General features: G+C 35.3%; 1 long non-coding RNA gene across 4 annotated transcripts; it reads left to right on the top strand.

Annotated features, from left to right (window-relative positions):
* The first annotated feature begins 5448 nt into the window (after nt 1-5448).
* On the top strand, nt 5449-10369 carry LOC115992267. Of its 4 annotated transcripts, none has more exons than XR_004092463.1 (4): nt 5449-5747; nt 6169-6218; nt 6770-6843; nt 10056-10369. It is a non-coding gene; the product is annotated as an uncharacterized LOC115992267 (long non-coding RNA). The 4 variants fall into 4 exon arrangements; XR_004092461.1 differs by having other exon boundaries at nt 5449-5759; XR_004092462.1 differs by having other exon boundaries at nt 5449-5759; nt 6148-6218.
* Nucleotides 10370-21519: the final 11150 nt, after the last annotated feature.

The raw sequence follows: 21519 nt of genomic DNA, 5'->3' as shown, positions 1-21519 counted from the left end.
TTTCACGAACAGCCGGTAGAAACTAGCAAGTCCATGAAAACTACGAACATTACCTACATTTGTGGGGCTCGACCAATCTTGGATTGCACGTACCTTCTCTTCATCAACCTATATACCTTGTGCACTAACAACAAATCCCAAAAATATAAGCTTATCGGTGAAAAAAGTGCACTTCTTTAAATTAGCAAACAACCTTTCTTTTCTTAGCACATTTAAAACGGATTTCAAATGTACTACATGATCATCTATATTTTCGCTATAAATGAATATATCATCAAAATAGACAACAACAAATCTGCCTATAAATGCACGTAAAACATGGTTTATAAGTCTCATAAAGGTGCTCGGAGCATTAGTCAAACCAAAAGGCATAACTAACCATTCATACAAACCATATTTTGTTTTAAAGGTGGTTTTCTATTCATCTCCTTTTTTAATCCTAATTTGATGATAACCATTTTTTAAATCAATCTTAGAAAATATGCAAGAACCATGCAGCTCATCTAACATATCATCTAAGCATGGGATAGGATGATAATACTTTACCGTTATGTTGTTGATAGCTCGACAATCAACACAGATTCTCCATGTCCCATCCTTCTTTCGTACAAGTAAGACCGGAACTACACATGGGCTCATGCTCTCCCTCACGTGCCCTTTCTCCAACAATTCACTTACCCACCATTGAAGCTCTTTTGTCTCATCGGGATTGCTCATATAATCTGGTTGGTTTGGAATGGTTGCACCGGAAACAAAATCAATTTGATGTTCAATCCCTCAGATTGGAGGTAACCCATATGGTGTTTCCTCGGGGAAGACATCCTCGTACTCCTACAAAAGAGAAACAATAGAACTAGGCAAAGCAAGGTCAAGTTCATTAGTGTTTAAAAGTGCCTCTTTGTACAAAAGTACAATCATCGGCTTATTTGAAAACATTGCTCGCATAATCTCACTCACTTTTGCATAGAAATTCTTTTGTTTTCTCTCTAATTTTCTCTCAAGGGCCAAACTTTGATTTTCTTTTTCTCCCTCATTTTTCTCGGCCTCTCTCTGATTTTCACTCTTTTTCTTTTACTCACTCTCTTTCTTTTGATCACTCTCCTTTTGTAATCTTACTTGATCCTCATATATTTGTTATGGTGTCAATGGTACAAGAGTGATTGATCATTGATTAAGTACAAAAGAGTACTTGTTTGTAAAGCCATCACGCTTCACTTGCCTATCAAACTGTCATGGACGCCCTAGCAGTAAGTGTCCCGCTTGCATCAGTACTACATCACACAACACTTCATCTTCGTATTTACCGATTCGAGATGCAACTAACACTTGCTTGTTCACCCTGATCTCACCACTATCATTTAGCCATTGCAACTTGTACGGTCTAGGGTGCTTTACCATGGGCAATCCCAATTTATCCACCATAATTGTGCTTGCAACATTAGTACAACTACCACCATCAATAATCACACTACATACCTTGTCTTTAATGTAACACCTAGTGTGAAAGATGTTCTCCCGCTGTATTTCATCAACTCCTTTTGCTTGCAAGCTCAATGCTCTCCTCGCTACTAATGTCAATGTGCCAGGGGCTAAATACTCCTCCTCGGAAATATCCTCTAATGGTGGCATGTCGTCAGAGTCAGAATCTTCATCATCGATCACAATTTTACCATTGGCTTGCAACACCATGACTTGCTTGTTTGGACATTGACTTGCTATGTGGCCCTTGCCTTGATATCTAAAACATTTAATATGATGATTCCTAGAGGTAAAGGCTTCGGTTTTACCTTGAGTAACGTGGGTGGTGGACGAGGACTTGGGCTCGAGTTTGGGCATTTGTGACTTGTCTAGCGGCTTCGTATGACTCGATTTCCAAGAGGTAGAACTAGAGTTATGGCCTGCACTTGCTCCATTCCCTCTCTTCAGTTGTTGCTCCACTTTGATAGCCATATGCACCATATCTTCCAATTCCACATAATGCTGCATCTCTACCTTATCATGGATCTCCTGGTTTAAGCCAAGCAAAAATCTAGCCATTGTAGCCTCCCGATCCTCCTCTACATTAGCGCGGATCATAGCAATCTCCATCTCCTTGTAATAGTCCTCTATGCTTCGACTCCCTTATCTAAGACCTTGTAGCTTTTTGTACAACTCTCGGTAGTAGTAACTTGGAACGAATCACTTTCTCATTACTACTTTTATCTCCTCCCATGTGTGTATTATGTGTTTTCTATTCCGCCTCCTGTTTATCACAAGCTGATCCCACCAAGTAATAGCATATTCAGAAAATTCAATCACGGCTAATTTTACCTTCTTTGTCTCGGAGTAATTGTGGTAATCAAACACGAACTCCATCTTCTTCTCCCACTCAATATATGCCTCAGGATTAGACCTACCTTGAAAGGATGGAATCTTCATCTTAATACCACCCAAGTTGTTATCTTCGTAATTCCTAGCTTCTCTAAATCTTCCTCCAGGTATCCTATTACTAACAATGGAATCCCGATCTTCTTCTTCGTCAAAACTAGACCCATAACGCTCTTCATCCTCTTCCTTCGGTGGAACTCTTTCCCTTCTACGCAAATTATGACCGTTTTGTGGTTGCTCCTCACATCTATTCTCCATCTGATCTATCCTTTTGAGAACCTGTGCCATCTCCATCTTCATCACACGCCTCATCTCACTCATCATGGCCTCCAAAGACACTTTCGAATCAGCCAATTTTGTATCATCTTCGACAATGCTCTTACCACTATCATGAGACATGATTGCTGCAAAACAAAGGTTAGAAGAAAAAAAAAAAAAAACCTCACGAATCACTCCCTTACGTGTTTACACTCAAGAATGTGAATCACTCTCCACTCGTGTTTCACTCAAAATAATATGGCTTTTACCCTCTGATGTTCTCACCACTCTTGCCTTTTTCTACTCGATAATTCTCTTTCAGTTCTTTTGAAACTAAACAAACAACCCAAAATTTCCAGCAACAATTCACCAAGAACTAATCAAGGAATCTCAAATTTGAACGTAAGGAATATGGAAATTTTCAAATTAGAATTAGAAGGAATATGGTAGTTTTGGAATTTTGGAAGCACAGAATAGTGAATTTTTTTTTTTTTTTTTCGGACTCCTTTCTGTCTTCTTTTTTGAGTCTCTTTTTCTTTTTTCTTTTTTTTTTCTTTTTTTTTTCCTTTTTTTATTTTTTTTATTTTTTATGATCAGCAACTAGCTTTTGAGAATAATGAAATAAGATTTCAAAATAACTAAGAGATGTGAGACCAGACCAATAGTTTAGACATCAACAAGACAAACAAAGATTGAATAGATAGGGTAAAAGAAATTCGGCTAAGAAGAGATAAATATGTTAAAGGATAGGCAAACCTGAACTAGAAACCTGCTCTAATACCAAATGATGTGAACCCCGTCAAGAATAACGAGACCCAACAACAAAAGGGAACTCAAGATTGTTCTATGGACAGATTCAAATGGGAGACCTCGACCCGTTGTTTATGACAAATAAGAACCTCGGTATAAGGAAGACGCCACAAACGTTGGTGAAAACTCCGTTTGATAAGTCGAGATGAACGCCACGAGAATTCCCGATAAGTTCGAGTAGTTCTTCAAAGAACCAAAGAGAATAAACTTCACAAGTTTTATCAATAAAATCTCTAAAAAAACGTTTACAGACTTAGATGACTATTTAAGGGCTCCTTAAAACTTGACAAATAATAAAATATATTCTAAAATAACTCCTAATTGATACCTAACTATATTAGGAATAAAGTTTGACCTAAAAAGCATTAAATGCACCTAAAAACAAGGAAATAAATCACCTAAACCTAAAATAACGTTTTTTTACATTGACCCAAAATATTTCTTGTCAATTCTTAGCCTTGACCATATCCTTCTAGAACTTGAATCAAGGTGACGATTTTTTGTTACCCACGTGGATCATGCTCAATGGGTCTCCACGAATTTGCTTGAGCCCATAACTCTTGGATGAGTCCGTTAAGTACATCCTTGAACTTCTTTGCTCGTGCTCTTGTAACCGGCCCAATTGGTACTTGAACGAGACCCTTTGAAGCGGTGCCTTGATCTCCATCACTAAATTTCTACACACACATACAGAGATCGACGGAGAGAATGGAGAATCAAACTCAAACTCAACCTCAACCTCATATCCTAGTACTTCCTTATCCTATCCAAGGTCACATAAACCCAATGCTCCAATTCTCAAAGCGCCTGGCCTCAAAGGGTGCTAGAGTCACATTAGTAGCTACCACCTCTATTAGTGAGTCAGTGAAAGCCATAGCCAGCCACACTATCAACGTAGAAATCATCTCTGATGGCTCTACAGAAAGTAAAACTTTTGACTCCAGTGACAGTGATGAATACTTTGAATACTTCATAGTGACAGTCTCTCAAAGCATGACAAAGCTGATTGAAACCCAATAAAGTTCCAAACACCCACCCAAATTTGTTGTGTATGACTCAGTCATGCCATGGGCTCTAAACATAGCTCGGGAACAAGGCTTAGATGGTGCTCTATTTTTCACTCAGTCTGGTGCTGTTAATGCAATCTATTATCATGGATATAAAGGAACACTAAAGCTGCCCTTAGAAGAGCCTACGGTATCACTGCCCTCGATGCCATTACTAGGAGCCAATGATCTACCTTCTTTCATGGCTGATACTGGCACGTACCGAGCTTTATTTAGCAAGATATTGAATCAATTATCGAATATTGATGAAGCAAATTGGATCTTTTGTAACACCGTCTATGAGTTGGAAAATGAGGTAGGCTAAGAAATTCCTTTCATATTGATACATAATTGCTTAAGTTTCTCCAATAAGCCTGCACGAACACAAATATATAGGCTCAAATTATGTACATATGATGAAAACTTAAACACATAACAAAAAAGTCATTAAAAAGTTATTTGATTATGGTATTATGGTAGCACCAATTATATTTCTGACATCAATTAATAAATTCTTCTTCATCTTCTTCTCAAAAAAAAGTTAATAAATTTTCTATAGCAAAATTAGTAATAGTATCTTCAACATTTTTCTTTCCATTTTTAGCTTTACTTAATTTACAGAGCACATTCCTTACGTATTCTCTTTCAATATCCTAGATTTCATCCTATAATTGCTATCTTCTCTATCTTTACTAATTTACAAGCTTTTATAATTGAAAGTTGATTTTGTTGTTGTTATTATCTATATATCTAATCTAATCTAATACTATATATAATAGCAGAAGCCTTTAACCACGTGCTGCCACGTTAGGAAAAATGGCTGTCTAAAATTCTGACACGTATGACTTAAAAAAGCGATACATTATATTGTTTGGTAACGCTACAACACCGTTTAAAAGCCTCACATTATAAGTAAAAAATAAAAATTAACCGGTTAAACTTAAATGTACACCACGATAGAGACAGAGAGAGGCGATGAGTACATGGAGACAGAAGCAAAGAAAGAGAGAGGCGATGAAATCAAAAGCCTAGGCAGAACGGTAAAAGGCACGGAGTGGGGACTGGGGAGAGAGTAAATCTGCCACCATCATCCGTTTTTCTTCACGCTGCCACTCTCTAATACGCAAACCCAAATCGTGAGATAGAGTTCGTAAGAGGGATAATCGTTTCGGTACAAATCAAAAGAAAAAAGACTGGGATAGAGAGAGGGAGTTCACTAAGCCGTATGCCCGCAAAAGTCCGATCTTCCACCACCATCAGACTCCTGTAACTCCACAGGTAAATTTTTTTTTTTTTTCATTGTTAAAATTTATGGATTAATTATTATTTAGATTTGATTATTTTGGTCGGATTGATATCGATTTAGGTGTTTGGATTAAATTTGATTTTGATTAAGGTATCTGGGTAAGAATGCTTTAGTTTGGGGTATTGGAGTTAAATTAGGGATTGGGTTTTTATTTTTATTTTTTTCCTCTTTTTCTTTTCTTAGGTCTAAACGTGGGAATTGGAGTCTATTTTTTGGGTGGGAGTGTAGAATTGTGGCAGTGTGGGAGTGCTTTTTTTTGTTTAAAAATAAATTCTAAACGTGTTAGTGTTTTGATATAATTATATTCCATCTTCCCAATTAAATTTTTCGTTTCTCTTCCATCTTTTTCTCCAATAGCAGAATACTATTTTTTTGTGCCAGATAAAACCGTTGGGTCTTCTGCAAAAAGAATTACTCAATCAAGGTTTAAGGTTTGGCCACCTATTACCCTAATTTCCCTTTTTTTTTTTTTCAAATTCTTGAGTTATGTTTTGTCAACTATTGTATTGGTTAGATTTTGTTTTTGTTTGGAAGATTTTTGTTAGATTTGTACTTTTTTGTTTGCCCCTGAAATTTGAATTGATTTATGTTTTATTGATTTTTGTATTTAGGTTACATTTGATTTTTATTTGGCATTTTTTTTGTTAGATTTGTATTTCTTTTTTTGCTTTCCCCTGAATTTTGAATTCATAGGAAAAAACATAGAAATTCTTTTTTCGCTTTCCTACAATTAATGATGTTGTGACACATAGGAAAAAACACCGATCTAAAAATTTGTCATGTTCACAATTAAAAAGTGAAACATTAATTAAAAAAATTCCAAATTAAAATTTTTTTTTTTGGTTGATGAATGGCTTTGATTATCCGTTAAAGCATAGAGGGTCACCACACGTTCAATTCCATTGCTAAGGACAGCTTAGTGGTTCAACATTCCCTGGTGGTTAGTCAGCTAACTTTTTCTTGACCTGTCTATATTTGATAGATGATGGTAACTTGGTAAAGAAGTGGACTACTAAGGAAAATCTCTACCCAATCCGCAAGCTTGATCAGTCTAAAGTAAGTATTGATAGTGTATTATTATTATTATTATTACTACTACTACTATGAGAAAGGGACTACTTTTTATTGTTTGAAATTTCCCCTTCTCTAAAATCTTTCTCATGTGGTTTTTTTAGCTCACATTAGAAGAAAAGAACTCTGACAGGGTTTTAGTGGTTATAAGTAATGAAGATTCAAGTGATTGTATGAACTTTTCTAAAAAGTGATTTGGGTTTTGAAAGATTGGATCTTGAGGGCAAAGAGTAGCTGGAATCAGATCTTTAAGTTGCAGGACTAAATTTAATGGTTGGTGTTTGATAGTTATTTGGACTGCAGTTTAATTATATATTGGAGGGTTTAATTTGAGAGATTATATAAGTTTACCACAATATTTATGTTTATTGTGCGTGAGTTCATATTAGTAGGTTTTTAAAATTTTGCTCAAGTTTTATTGACAAAAAAGTATTAAAACTATTGATTTTCATATACATATTTTGTGGCCTTTGGTGAACTTGCATTGGGTTAGTGATGTGAAATTAAGTTAAATAAGACCATTTGGTGTCAAAGCATATGAGAAAGTTGATTATTGATATATGGATGCATTTACAATTTCTTATAGCATTATTCTTGACAAATCAAAAGTAATCTATTACTCCTTTATGCAAAGCTTTTTTGTGCAATTGGCCTTATACTATTAGAATGGTAAGCTTTGATTTAGAACCATTAGATTTTCCCCATGAGGATCTTCACTTGGAAATCAGATTGAATTGCATATTTGAGGTTTGAACTTGAAGTTACAAAATTAGTCAAGATTGATAGATAAGTTTTGAAGACAAGATAAAAATCAGATTATAGACAGATGTGCTCTAGGATTTCCGAATTTTTTTATTTGCTAGCCTTGCATTGGATTGGTTTTTTTGGGATAGTGCTTTGAGATTCCTTTACATAGTGGTTTGTGGAAAATGAGCTTCCACAGCTTTTAGGGTAGTTTTAGGAAACTTCAGTAAGTGTCAATCAAGTTGCAAAACTTTGGCTTTCTAGGTATTTTAAAATAAATATTAAAAATGCTTTGTGTTTTCTTTCCCTTTTTATTTTGCTTTTCTATTCATCAACTCTATGTGTGTATATATATATATATATATCAAACCATGGAATTTTGAGTTTTAGTTCACAATTTTACATTTTTTTAAAAAACCTAATGAGAAAGCTAATGAAACAAGCCGGACTGCTCTCAGCTTTTTTTCTGGAGCCAAAACCACATAAACCTTAAACTAGAGAGAGAGAGAGAGAAAATAAGAATAGGAGGTTGTGGGTTATTACTTATTAGCAAAAAATAACATTGAAGTTATGCCTGAATTTGTATGCAGGAACTCACACTGTTTTTAATTGTCCATGATTGGTTTTTGTTTTTGGTTGAAGAAGCATTGGAAACGTGAATTGCAGAATTTTGTCACCACAAAAGACAAATTTGGATTTGGATCTTATTGTCATACAATATTTGTTTAGTTAAGGAGAAAAAAGTGGATTCAGTTTTAAAGTTCAAAGTAAAGTTTATTTCCCTGTAACATTGAATTGTTCATATTGTAATTTGATTCACTTTGTCAATTTGGTGATGCCCAAGAAACTTGAGGAGATTGCATTTGGATGTCTCATACCTAATTACTCAGGAGGCAAGTAATCTCTTCACTTATTATGACAGGAAAAGTCCACAGCAACCGCGAGGGTCAAATAGCCAAATTGTTTTCCTTCCCTAAATGTGCTACTCTTTCGTCAGACTCTTCTTTTACATGAAACCTTCATCTCTTGGTTTCATGACCACCACATCAGACCCTTTCTCCCTTCTATTCCTAAATTTGCAACCCCTCTGATCCTTATATTTCTTATGATTCTTGAAGATTACAAACCTCTCCAACACTGTAACTATTTAGTCAAAACCTCTCTAATTTGTGACATTATAATATAATCTCAAGTATTTGTTTTGCTATGACCCAATTACAATGTCGTAAACACTCTGCTTATATATGTAAGGAGGTCAGTTTTTTTTTTTGGGTATTTTCTGATTATTTTTGAGAGTTTTTTCTACATATGATTGTGTAGATTGGATTTCTATGTGGGTTATGTTCTGTGTAAGTTTGTCCTTCTTGGGAAATTTCAGTTCCTTTTTTTTTCCTTAAACTTGTCTTTGCGATTTATCAGTTTTGAAAGATTTAAGTTTTGAAGACAAGCAATGAGTTTCACATTTTAAAAAAATATTTAATTTTGACCAAAACGTTGAAGCAAACAGAATTTGTACTGCTTTATTTAATTAATTGGGTTGGTAGAGGAATTCTGTTGATGGGCTTTGTTGGTGATAGAATGAGATATTTGAAAGATCATTTTGAACAATTTAGAAACTACAAGATGGGAACAACCTAGATTTTGTGGTTTTGTCTATTTTAGAAGCTATGCCTAGAGCACTGTGACTCATGAGTATTTGTAATCTATGTAGTTAATTTAGGAAAAAGTTTGTTTATTGATTTATTTTTTGTTTATGGGTAAAAGGAAATACTTTACTAATAGGAAAGACGTTTACTAATTTATTTATATATTTCACTTCTGTAGAGAACAGAAAATTGAGGCTTTAAAATAGGTAGATGTCCATGTTCATCAGTTTGATTAGTAATACTAATGCCAAATATTTACCCTTTTTTCTCCTTTATTCTCTATTGTCTTTTTCTGCATCATTATTGGTAGTATGTCTTGAGAAAGAATAAACTCTTTCAAACAATCCTGTGACCCTTTCACTTTGAGAGAGATAAATGTACACACATGGAAATGAATATTTCATTTTTTATGTTTTCTAGCAAACATAGTTTTAACTTTTAATGAGCATTTTGCCTCATAAAACTTTTGTTTTTCATGTAGGCACTAAATACCGAATATTAAATTTGATGTTTGTGATGTTCTTTCGTGATCAGATTTGTATTCTAGAAGGGTCATTTTTTAGTGTATGTTTCTTGAAGTTGTTCTCTTTGAATTTTGGAACTGTCTTTGTATTTAATTTAGTTTAGTGTAGTTGTTCATCTTTTCTTTGCGGGATCTCTTATTGTCACTCTCATATATAACAAATTTTTGGAGATAACATCATTGTCTGATCCTTTAAGCAAAAATATAGATACTAATATAAAAGTGATTTGCACAATGAATGCACCATTGTCATCTTTTATTCATGATGAGTTTCACTTTCACAGTTACAGAACCTATTCACAATTATGGGGTGCTAATGCTGGATGGCACAATGGCAAAACAATAAGCCACATAGAGCAAACGGACGGAAGTCTATATACTTGAGGGTGGCCGATGCAATAATAGATTTGCCACAAGTGTTCATAAAAGAAATGTTCAACCTGTGTTGATGCAAAGGATAACTTCCACTCGCAAAATTTTATGTATTACTTTTGTGATCTATTGCCTTTATGAAATTGTAGATATGTTTCTGCAAATATTGTGGTTTAAAATGTGACAAAATGTATTGTTTTAAATGTTGTAAACTAAACAAAAAATGAGAAACCTTTAAATATTTGAATCCTTATTTTCAAATATGCCTTAGTGTTTTGCAAAAAAGTCCTACGCTTCTTTATAATAAAGGCGTTCTCTTTGTTGGTGTAAAAGTAAAGCCTTTTTGGTTGCTATGCTAATCCAAAAGTATGCATTTATAGTCTTTCAATTGCTATTAAAAGTGTGAGGAAAATTATTAAAATATAACAAGATGCTAACTTTTGTTTTTTGCTTCACTTTGTGATTCATTAGATGGATTAGAAAAGCTTTAAGAAATTAAAAAGATTTTGTTGGTTTTTGAAGTGGTGCTTCAATTTTATTTGTGTCTACATAATTTCAAAATCATACAATTATGATACAATTTTGTCTCTGTTTTGATGAAATAACTTAAATTGAAGTATTTCACTATAGGTGCTAGAAAGCCATCTTCACATGGAATTGAAGTTGGTATTGTTATTGCAATTTTATCATGTTCTATAATGTCTGATACTTTGTACCTGTTGGATGACATTTGGTGAGTTTGGATGGTTGTTTATGACGCAATCTAATGTTAAAAAATTTTGAGGAACTACCACACATTATATTTTTATCTTAGTATTAAAATTGAATTTTTAAATTCTAATTCAGATCTCAAACTTCAGAGAATACACTTGAATTAATTTTATTTTTACACCAAATTTCATGATTTTAACGTATTTAGCACACCCACTCCTATTCTTGCGTTTGTTTTTTTTCTTCTTGGTATTTAATTTTACTATTATTTCTCTTTTGATTTATGGCTCTGATTTATTGGAATGCTTTTTTTTTTTCCTCTTGATATTTAATTAAAAATTGTTCTATTAGACTTGGTATCTATTAATTTTTGTACTGCTCAGGCTATTAGGTTTATTTTATTGGCAAGGTTTTTAAATATGTTGTTGTTGTTGTTAGCTTTGCTTATTTTGTTTATTCATTTGTTTTTTATTGTGTATGTCACATTCTTAGTATTAAACAGAGGCAAACCAGGTCATATGGTGCCAATGTTGTTGAATAGTAGTTAACCTCCTAACTTCTAAAATTCTTATTCCTTTTAAGTTTGACATTAATTATGATTGAATTATAGTCAAAGCTGACAGTATTTTTTTTTTTTTTAATAAATAGTTGCATTTTCTATTGATTTAGGAATTACTACTATTCTGACAAGTAATAACGTAATAACTCAATTGTTACACAAACACATAAAAAAGAAAAAAGAAAAAAAAAAGAGACTATTGTGAAAAATATGTTATAGATGATGAATGATTTATTTATTGTGAAAAAGAGACTATTCATTCTAAATAAACAAATGGATTACTTTACTTTAACTTGGTTGATTCAAGCAAATTTAAAAATTGATCATCCTTATGTTTAGTTTATTGCTTTACCATCAACCTACAATTCTTTCATATGACTTCTAATTTTACTTCATATCATGAACTTTCGAATTTTATATATGCAGTTATAGAATACAATTTTTGTGATCTGCACAATTACTTACTTTAATAATGATATCTTGATTGTGGATGCAAGCTAATGATAATTTGGTATTGCATGCTTTCTTGACATTTGGTACCATGATAGCCTTTTTTCTCATAGCAAGGAAGTACACACAAGAAGTGATTTGAAGAAACAAATTTTTAGTTGGTTATAATATTGAAACTTCACTCTAGACATTAGTTTTGGTGAATGACTTTCATAAACCTGTAGCCACTATTTCCATTTAAACATTTTTGGTTGTAATTTAGTTCGGTCTGATTCATTGGGGTTCCTAGGAATAGTAGATTTGCTATTGGAAATTGTCATGTAAGTTCTAATTGCTTAAAGTTAGATTTTTTTTTTTTTTTGTTTAGTCTTTCATGGCAGGGAAGTTCACACAAGAAGCGATTTGGAGAAACTAATTTTTAAAATTTTGTAAATTTTGACTTTTAACCACAATAGATAAGGACAAAATCCCTAATGTTACCAAAAATTAAAGAAGACAAAGGGATAATTTGAAACCAAAGCATCCAAAGAAGGGGATCAACCCATCTATTTTTTTTAAAAGGGGTAAAAGAACAACCCTAGAAAATTATGCAAGGGGAACTACCAGTTTTGAATTCAAAATTGAAGATTTAAGATTCTAATTTGAATAGAGAAGGCAATGGTGAGAAGTTTCAATCTGTCTTCTAAACAACAAAACAGTATTTGAAGAGGAAAGGAGTATGCTAACCTTCAGTACAAAAAAACAGAGACTATACCGGTGGAGGCTAAGAAAACTTACTTTGTTTTGTATAACCAAATTTGTAGTCCAACTTGCAATAGATTTTGATTGCAAGGAGATATGGGTACACTTTTTACAAATTTCATATTCTGCCCTGCTGTTACAACTACCCATACACTTTCAATAATACAATGAAAATAAAAAAAAAAAAAAAAATTGGTGTACTGTTTATTGTAGATTATGATCAAACTTTGTGATTTATATGCATTTATGATTTTTTTTTTTTAATTGTATAGTTTCTTATCAAGCTTCTAAGATACATTTACTTTGTGCAATATATAAATGTTGGGGTTGAACAGAATCTGCGTAGATCTATATTTATTCCTCACAAAAAGGACATGATAGGCGGAAAATAAGAAGGGGAAACGATATTTGGTCGATTGGAAAGGAGCAAGAACAAAAAGGACAACTGAGATATGAAATGAACATTAAGCACATAACCACACAAAAAGCAATGCAGAGGCACATTGGAATTCAAAAGAAAAAAAAGTTAGCTGATGCTGAATCATCATCTTCAAATTGTTTTAGATTTAGATATTTGAGTTAGATTTGATTTTAATTATTGTATTGGGTTTAAAATAAATTTTGTTTTAAGTATTTTGTATTAGATTTGGGTTAAATTAGCTTTTGGTATCTACCTATGGTGTTTCTAATTAGATTTGTAAATGGAGATGTGTGTTGGGTGTTTAGTATGTTGGAAAAGTGTATTTAAATATTATTAAAAAAAAATTCTTTCTAATAAATATAAATAAAAGGTTCCCGCACATAGTGCGGGTTAAAAAGCTAGTTGTGATAATTACAAAATTTAAAGGATTAGACAACCCCACCTCAAACAGTTTTTACCTCACAAGACCTTTGTTTTGCTCACTATAATTGAGGAACACAATATATCCATCATATCCAAATTCAATTCAACATAATTCAGTAAAATCTGTCACAAATTCATGAGTAATTAAACTACACCCAATCAACTAAAACTAACAGTACAAATTCACGAATGAAACTAATAATAAGCTACGGAGAATTTGGTATTAGCTTAAAAATCACACTCAAAATACCCTCAAATTTCAAACAGCAAGCAAGATAAGATTCAATTTGGTTGCTGTGAAGCCCTACGGAAAACCACAACAAATTATTAATATATAGAGTTGGCAGATTTGTTAGATTTTTTTAACCCTCCTGTTTAATCTTCCGACACTTTCCCGGCAACCAAACGGAGTGTTAAGAAAAATGGAAATCGACTGGGTTGTGAATCAAAACAAATTTACAACAGCAACAGATTTTGAGGAAACCCTTCTACATTTCAATGCAGTATGGCATGTATATTTGGATTGTAAATCAACTATTCTCTCAACAGCAAACAAAGAACTGGAAAAATGGGTTTTCCCGATTGGTGAGGAAAAACAAGGGAGAAAACCCAAAAACAAAAAACACAAACAAGTGGACACATCTGAGTGAGGAAGGGAATATTCAATCTTTACACAAAAACCCATTGAGAAGCAAGGTGAAAGAGATTCGAACCTGGATCTTCGAGTGATGGGTCGGCGGCGACAAAAGCTCGATCTCGGGCTCGATCTTCGAATGTTGACGGTGGAGATGAGATACGACGACCGTGAAGCCCAGCCGTGGATCTTCTTTGGCGTCAATGGAGATGAGAGGGCGTGGGTTTGGCTTTTTCGTGGAGATGAGACGGCGTGGGTTTGCTATTTGGGAACCCCTGAGCTCTGAGGAAAGACTGAAGAGAAAGGGGTAAAGACGGAAAGATATTGGATAAAGCAGGGATAAAAATGGGATTACAAGTTGTTATTTAATACGGGTCAGCTTTTTTTTATCAAACAAAACATACATACCAAACACATATTTTACATTTTTTGAACATTGAAAAACATTGTTTAAACTATAATACCAAACACATTTTTTTGTTTTATTCACACTAAAAACACGTTGTTCAACAACACTTTTTAAACCACAATTTTCACATCTTTTTAAACAACAATTTTTGAAAACTATAACCAAACGGGCCCTAAATCTCCTCATTTCTTTTAAAAATAAATGGTTGAAGTAGTTACATATCATCAACCCATTAATGCACTCTTAAATTTGTCTTTCTAAAGGTAAAAGAAAGTACTACTATCAATGTAGGATTACTAAACGAGTCTAATCAAATCTCCATCTTTTTTCATTTATTTATTTTTATTTAAATCATCAAACACAAAAGCTCTCATACAGCCTACCTGAATCGAGGGCAAAATCAAATCATCCACGTATGTTTATTGGAAGAGCAAATAAACCATATGACTATATAAGTAAAAATCAAATCATTCATGGCTGTTGGTCAAAACAGCAAAGAAACCCATATGTGGGGGCTCTTGATTCATTTTCCCTTCTCTTGAAATCAAGAGATGGACCGGTAACCGTAATATTTTTTTTTTTTTTTTTTAAAGGTTGATTCTTGAGAGCCAGGTTCATCAAAGCAACAATTGCTTTACAACTATCCACGTACGATTTAATTTTGAAGAGAAACTTTGATGAATCAGGATTCAAGGAGTGCTTAAGCGTTGATGAATTTTGAGTTTTTGCGGCACTTTAATAGGAGTTTTTTTTTTTTTTGAGAAATGATATGTCTACAACATTTTTATAACAAATCTTAAGTGGCAGGTTGTTATTATTAGGGCAAAAAAGTAATCTTAGTGTTAGTTTCAAATTTGAACCAATAACAACTAACCATCTGTAATTTGTTGTAAAAATGTTGTAGACGTAGTATTTTTTTTTCCTTCTTGAAAAATAAATTTAGAGATTTATTAATGAGTTAATGGTGTGGCAACATCATAGCTATTTATTTTTAAAAGAATGGTGGAGATTTAAAAAACTCTACTTGAGTACTCTAGAAGATCTGAGTCTACCAAAACTCACAAACACACATTATGCCCGAGTTATATATTTTTAAATTGAGATAATCTATGATGATCTCTTTTTGAGAGACTATCATCTTTAATTAAATAACATTATATTATGGGTCGCCAGCATCTTTTAATTCTTGTGGACCCATGATTGCATCTGAATTATTGTTTCACATTTAAGTGGGAATTCGTGATTTCGGATTAAGGAAACTATTTAGGGATTAATGGAAATTAAATTATATAGTGGTTCAAGAAACAAAAGAAAAAATCTTTTGCAAGAAAAGCCAAAAAAAAAAAAATTATGTTAAATTTTGTTCCATAATGTCCGGAGGTCTTCTTGGCGAAGAATTTTGAACGGAATATATTGCATTAATTTGTTTGAAAATGCCCCCAGGATTTGCTAGCTAAGAATTTTTTTCAGAACACAATGTTGATGTTTTTTCACGAAAACTTGTAGATAAATTTGTTGAGTTGACACGAAAACCTGTAGATAAACTTGTAGAGTTAAGAACAGGATGTTGTGGTTGGTCAACTGTTCTCCAACCCTTGCACCAACCTTAACATTCTCAACATCTTCCTCTTCATCATTTTCAACATTTTCTTTTTCCTCCAATACAACTTCATCATAATCACTCTTCAAATATATTTCATTCACCCCTCCATCACCATCTGCATTACAACCTATTTCTGCCACTACCCCTCCATCACCACCTACTCCATCAGGATGCTCAACTGTCAGTGGCTTCGCATCTATGTTAGTATAGATTATGATTTTATCAGCTGACCATGCCATATGAAGGGTAGTCATGTTCACCACATATAGCACATACAAAACCAGATTCCCAACAAATTCATGAGGACCACACTACCCACAGTTCACAAACAAGTGTAATCATTGACAAATAAATTTGATTCTTTCAAGGGTATGCACTATATAAACAACCATGGTAATACATTAGCTACATCAAAAGCGATTCTACATATAAATAGCAAAATGCACATTTAACATACACCAATTTTGAGAAAATTTTACAAACCATAACTACGTGGGTGGGTTGCGATATAAAAATGCCATCAAGAACCCAAATGCAGATCAACAGCAGTCACACATACCTTCCCTAGCTTCTATGTTGCGAAACTTGTGTTTTCTCTCCCTCCAGACACTCCAAACCACGAAGAACACGTTGATCTTACCACAGGTCTCTCTTTTGAAAAGTTTCCGAGTTTTGGATGTTTTGATTCGCATTATGTTGTTTTTAGGGGTTAAGAGATGTTTTTGTAACAGCTAGGCTTGAGGTGGGTTACGGAGATTAACGGAAACATACCACAGGTGGGTTAAGTAACAATTTTCAAACCACGGATAGATAAAGTGATTTTCGCCCAAACCATAGATGAGTTATGTATAATTACCCCCAAAAAGAAAAGAAAGAAGAGTGTATAGGAATCCATTGAATCCAAGTAGACATAACTAAAATTCTCATTAGATTGATTAATAGCCAAATAATTAATTAATTCTTTTTATCCCAATGTAAAATTTAAAACAAATGGTCCTTAAAAAAAAAAAATATTCTAACTCTCACATTCTGTACTTCTTTGAAAACTTTCTAAGAAGCACTAAAAATCGTAGGGAACTTCTCTAAAATAGTTGTATTTAGAACGTAATTAAATATGGTTGTGTCCTAGGGATAAATTTGCAGTAATATTTTAGCAACTCCTGTGTGGGTGCATATAGTGTCTAAGGATAACGTTTGGTTGTGGTTCCAAATTGTCAAGTGTTTTGTTTAATTATTAAATCACTATAATTTTTAATAATTTTTGGAGGTGGAAATTTGATAAGTAGTTACCTTCTTTTTTTTTATAAATGTGATAGGTGTAACCTCCTCTTTGGTAGAAGTAATCTAAAAGAAACCGTGGCGGTGAAATTAGTTCCCCGCACTCTTGTCTCAGCTAATGGACACCAATTTGATAGCAATGCCTTTAGGGAATATTGTTCAGAACTGGGTATAAGAAACAGGTATTCCACTCCAGCTTATCCTCAAGGCAATGGGCAGGCTGAAGCTGTTAACAAAGTAATAGTCAATGGGCTTAAGAAGAGACTGGATGACGCGAAAGGAAAGTGGGTGGAAGAATTGCCACATGTTCTATGGACATATCGGACAACACCCCGACGTTCAATGGGGGAAACTCCCTTTTCCATGACATATGGGGCCGAGGCCGTCATCCCCCTGGAAACTGGATTCCCAACGTTAAGGACCAATACATTCTCTTCGGATAGTAACGATGCGATGTTGGAGAAAAGTTTGGACCTGATTGAAGAGTGAAGGGAGAGCGCGATGGTTCAACTAGCTTACTACCAACATAAACTCAAGCAGGGCTATGATAGTAATGTGAAGATGAGGCCGTTAGCCGTAGGAGATCTGATGCTGAGGAAAGTTCTGGGGGCCACCAAGAATCCAAATTGGGAAGGGCCATATCGGATCACTTTTGTAGCGGGAATAGGAGCCTATTATCTAGAAGACCTAGATGAAAAAGCTGTACTTCATCCTTGGAATGTAAATAATCTCAAGAGGTATTATTATTAATAAAAGTATTTCAATTCAAATATTTCTTTTAATTTACGTCAGCCATACATCCTGTGCTCCTGCGTCCTATGATATATATTGAAATGTTAAACAGAAACTAAGTTATGTCAGGTTTTCGGATCGCAAACTTGGTGGAAATTAACGTCCTATGATGTATATTGGAATGTTAAACAGAAACTAAGTTATGTCAGGTCCTCGGATCGCAAACTTGGTGGAAATTAACGTCCTATGGTGTATATTGGAATGTTAAACAGAAACTAAGTTATGTCAGGTCCTCGGATCGCAAACTTAGTGGAAATTAACGTCCAATGATGTATATTGAAATGTTAAATAGAAACTAAGTTATGTCAGATCCTCGGATCGCAAACTTAGTGGAAATTAACGTCCTATGATGTGTATTGAAATGTTAAACAGAAACTAAGTTATGTCAGGTCCTCAGATCGCAAACTTAGTGGAAATTAACGTCCTATGATTTATGTTGAAATGTTAAACAGGAGCTAAGTTGTGTCAGGTCCTCAGACCACGAACCTAGTGGAAATTAATACTCTATGATGTGTATTGAAGTATTGAACAGGAATTGAGTTGTGATAGATCTTCTGATCACAAACTTAATTGGAATTAATGCCCCATAACACTTATTGGAGAATTAGAGAGAAATCTATGGACGTCACTTGGCGTACAATCAAGGTACTGAAGGCATAATTTTATTTAGTTTATGAACTTTCAAAAAGAATTGCAATTGATTGGAAAGAATACGTGCATATCTAAAACGTCTCCCTAAGACCCCGTTGTATTAATGCTTATTGCCTATTGCTAATTATCAATTGACGATGTGTGTAAGCAGAATTGCCCCATACAAACAAAAGATAGTTGAAATGAACCTATCCAAGTTACAATAACTCAGTGAACGAGTACAGAAATAACATAAAACAGTAAGAGCGGTAAGAAAATGAGCAAGGGGGTCCCCTACTAAATGCCTAGTTACACTACAAAACAAGTTCTACTTTTTCAATTTCAATTGGATCTTTGGGTTCTGGCCGGCAGATATGTCTGCCTCCGAAGTGGTGATTCCCTCTTTGGCTTTAGTAACGCCCCCAGTTGGTAAGATTGTGGAGGCCAAATCCTATTGAAAACCTTGGGAAGCCGTCTCTGCCTCCGAAGCGGTGGTAGTCTTGTCTGGGGAAGCTCCTGGAGGAGCAAGTCCCCCTTTAGCTGATTCCGACTGGCCAAGGGGAGGAAAACTGTGAGGCGAAACCTCCTCGTTGAGGTTAATGACTGAAGAAGGAGCATCTGCCTGATGGGGTAGAAGAACTGAGGGGCGGATTGCCTCAGGATAGAATATGTTCTTTGGCTTACGTAACTCAGATGAAGCTTCAACCCCCGCACGGTTAAGGGCCTCATTCCAAGTTTTTGCGCAGTAGATACGGCACACTGCCGGAACCTCGGCTCTCAAAACCTTCTCAGTTTCAGCTATACCAACCTCGTAGCCTCTCTGCTCAGCTTCATTCATTGCCCATTCGGCATCGATTTTTGCTTTCTCGGCTTGCTCCCTGGACTTTTCAGCTCGCTCCTTTAGCTTTTGAGTTTCCTCCAAATGCTTCCTAAGAACTAGGACTTGTTCCTGAGCCTTCTTCAATTCGGCATTTGCCTCACGCAGACGGTTCCCTTGGTCCTCGGCCTGCTTTTTGGTAGCCCTCTAATGCCGACTCGGCGCTCTTGCGAGCTTGCTCTTCGACCTATAACTTTTTCCTTACATCGGCCAAGTCCTGTTCAAATTTGGACAAGGTCTGTACAGCCGTTGTCCGTCTTTTCCTTTCATCGTCTAGCTGATCGAAACAAGCATTGAGCATCTCATCTAGCTTGAAAGTATTTTGGATGATCTGTAGGAAAAAGGTTAACACTATAGTCAGTGAAAAGTGCATATTGGTAAGTAATAATCATAGAATGAAAAAGACAAAGTGTTAGCTCCTTACCATGCCCAAGTATTGTTTATTGTCGAGGACGAGTTCATTCTTCCTCATATTCTTTATTTCGGCCATATCTTTCGGGAGCAATAAGGCTTCCTCTATGGCCGAGGCTACATGACACCCTATGCCGCCGTTGAAGTCCCTTATAGATGCATCATCTCGCAGGGGCTCCCCACCGTGCATAGGTGCTGGCAACCATGCTTGTGGTTCAGAATGTTGGGAATCAGATCTCCCTTGGCCCCGCACGATTTGGTGCTTGGTTTTCTGTTGCTTTGCAACTCATTGGGCATCCTCCTCGCGAGTAGAATGAGACTTGCTCGTGTCTGCCACCTTCTTGCCCTTCTGTTCCCTGCGCCTTTTTAGCTCGGCAGCATTAGGAAGCGCTGGCTGTGATGATGGCCGAGGAGGTTGACGAGGAGCAGGAGGAGGAGACCTAGCGGGAAGAGATGAAGCCTGGGATGGTGTTGATTTTGCAGGCGCACTCTTTCCCGGCTGACCTTCCATCAGCTCCAGCAAACTTCTCTGGGGTTTTCTTTGTATCCCCATCTCGTCAGGATTTTCCCCGAGGTTTATGGGTTGATAAAAAATCCCAAAGTCGTCCGAGGACTCAGAGACCTCTACAACCTCTTCCTTGTCTTTCTCCTCTTCTTTTCTCCCTTTTATTTCCTTTTCCCTGAGGGTAGGTAGGGATGAAGAAGTTCCTGTCGAGACGCTGGCTACGAAAAGAGGCTTTGTGCAAGATGTGTACTGGGGAAGCGGAATGCCCTCTGGAACAATGAACCCTTCGTAGGCAACACTGATACGGTGAAGCCGAGGGTCGCGGGCTCTAATCACGCACTTCGGTGCCTGAAAAGCAAAAGACAGGAGGGTATAGCTGAGAATTAAGTGTGCTGCCCGGAGCTGACCGTCAGCTTCGTTCACGTATATCTCGGCTTTCAGTAACTTATCCAAGTTCGCCTTATTAACTAACTTAAGATTGGGCTTTGTATAGCATCTATCTGCAAAATCGTTGAGTCGAAAATGAAAATTGTTAGAGATAAAAAGAATTAAAAAAAAAAAAGAGAAAAAGTAAATAAAATGTGCTTGCAAACTAAATATTATAGATCTATGACTACGCTCCCACCTGGTGTTCCCTCTACTGTCGGGCAAGGCAGACCATCATGCCATTCCCCAGAAAGAATAAGGAAATCCTCCTTCAGGTTCTTGTTTGAAGTGGGAAGGCACTGAATCAGCCTTACCTCAGGATATCTCGACTTGAGATAATACCCCTGACCGGTTAAGTGATGGAGGTTGTACACCCAATTCACATCATGATGAGTTAACTTTAGGTCCATTCTCTTATTCAAAGCATCTATACTTCCCAGGACCCTAAATATATTTGGAGCACACTGGGTGGGGGATAGCCTAAAGAAGTTGAGGTAACTCCTAGT

The sequence above is a fragment of the Quercus lobata genome, chromosome 1 (genome assembly GCF_001633185.2).
Source record: "Quercus lobata isolate SW786 chromosome 1, ValleyOak3.0 Primary Assembly, whole genome shotgun sequence".
Taxonomy (NCBI): domain Eukaryota; kingdom Viridiplantae; phylum Streptophyta; class Magnoliopsida; order Fagales; family Fagaceae; genus Quercus; species Quercus lobata.
The sequence above is the reverse complement of the archived record's forward strand: the minus strand, read 5'-3'. Positions and strand labels throughout refer to the sequence as shown.